Below are 2,232 nucleotides of genomic sequence, written 5' to 3' on the forward strand. Positions count from 1 at the left end.
AAATGACATAGTATAGTCAGTCATAAAAAGTACAAAAAAGACATAGTATAGTAAGGCATAAAAAGTCATAAAAACGACAAAGTATAGTAAGGCATAAAAAGTTTTAAAAAACGACATAGTATAGTAAGGCATAAAATGTCAAAAAAATCACATAGTGTATTAAGGCCTAAAAAATTTTAAAAAGCAACATAGTACAGTGAGGCATTAAAAGTCATACAAATGACCTAGTATATTAAGGCACAATTTTTTTTTTAAAAGGCCTAGTATAGTAAGGCATAAAAAGTCAAAAAAATGACATAGTATAGTAAGACATAAAAATTACATAACATAGTAAGGCATAAAAAGTCATAAAAACGACATAGTATAGTAAGGCATGAAAAGTCATAAAATCATCATTTTATTGTAAGGCATAGAAATTTCAAACAATGTCATAGTATAGTAAGGTAAAAAATGTCATAGTATATCACTTCTAACGTAAAGGCCCAGGATTGGGTTTGAACCCACAACCTTCTTATTGTGAGGTAGCAATTCTAACCATTCGACCACCATACAGGCTCGTCAGAGATTCATAGTATGATAATCCATAAACACATCAAGTATAATGAGGCATAATAATGCCATAGAACAGTAAGGCATAAAAAGTTTTAAAACACAACATAGTATAGTAAGGCATAAAAAGTCATAAAAACGACATAGTATAGTAAGGCATAAAAAGTAAAAAAAAACGACATAGTATAGTCAGGCATAAAAAGTAAAAAAAAACGACATAGTATAGTAAGGCATAAAAACGACATAGTATATTAAGGCACAAATTTAAAAAAAAAAAAGGCTTATTATAGTAAGGCATAAAAAGTAAAAAAAATGACATAGTATAATAAGACATAAAAATGACATAGTATAGTCAGTCATAAAAAGTACAAAAAAGACATAGTATAGTAAGGCATAAAAAGTCATAAAAACGACATAGTATAGTAAGGCATAAAAAGTTTTAAAAAACGACATAGTATAGTAAGGCATAAAATGTCAAAAAATGACATAGTATAGTAAGGCATGAAAAGTCATAAAATCATCATTTTATTGTAAGGCATAGAAATTTCAAACAATGTCATAGTATAGTAAGGTAAAAAATGTCATAGTATATCACTTCTAACGTAAAGGCCCAGGATTGGGTTTGAACCCACAACCTTCTTATTGTGAGGTAGCAATTCTAATCATTCGACCACCATACAGGCTCATCAGAGATTCATAGTATGGTAATCCATAAACACATCACGTATAATAAGGCATAATAATGCCAGAGAACTGTAAGGCATAAAAAGTTTTAAAACACAACATAGTATAGTAAGGCATAAAAAGTCATAAAAACGACATAGTATAGTAAGGCATAAAAAGTCAAAAAAAACGACATAGTATAGTAAGGCATAAAAAGTAAGAAAAAACGACATATTTTGGTAGTAAGGCATAAAAACGACATAGTATATTAAGGCACAATTTTTTTTTTAAAAAGGCTTATTATAGTAAGGCATAAAAAGAAAAAAAAATGACATAGTATAATAAGACATAAAAATGACATAGTATAGTCAGTCATAAAAAGTAGAAAAAAGACATAGTATAGTAAGGCATAAAAAGTCATAAAAATGACATAGTATAGTAAGGCATAAAAAGTCATAAAAACGACATAGTATAGTAAGGCATAAAAAGTAAAAAAAACCGACATAGTATAGTAACGCATAAAAAGTAAAAAAAAACGACATAGTATAGTAAGGCATAAAAACGACATAGTATATTAAGGCACAATTTTTTTTTTTAAAAAGGCTTAGTATAGTAAGGCATAAAAAGTCAAAAAAATGACATAGTATAATAAGACATAAAAATGACATAGTATAGTCAGTCATAAAAAGTACAAAAAAGACATAGTATAGTAAGGCATAAAAAGTCATAAAAACGACATAGTATAGTAAGGCATAAAAAGTTTAAAAAAACGACATAGTATAGTTAAGCATAAAAAGTCATAAAAATGACATAGTATGTTAAAGCACAACATTTTTTTTTAAAAAGGCCTAGTATAGTAAGGCATAAAAAGTCATAAAAATGACATAATATAGTCAGGCATAAAAAGTACAAAAAAGACATAGTATAGTAAGACATAAAAATTACATAATATAGTAAGGCATAAAAAGTCATAAAAACGACATAGTATAGTAAGGCATAAAAAGTCAAAAAATGACATAG

Source organism: Seriola aureovittata, chromosome 16 (genome assembly GCF_021018895.1).
Source record: "Seriola aureovittata isolate HTS-2021-v1 ecotype China chromosome 16, ASM2101889v1, whole genome shotgun sequence".
Lineage (NCBI taxonomy): Eukaryota > Metazoa > Chordata > Actinopteri > Carangiformes > Carangidae > Seriola > Seriola aureovittata.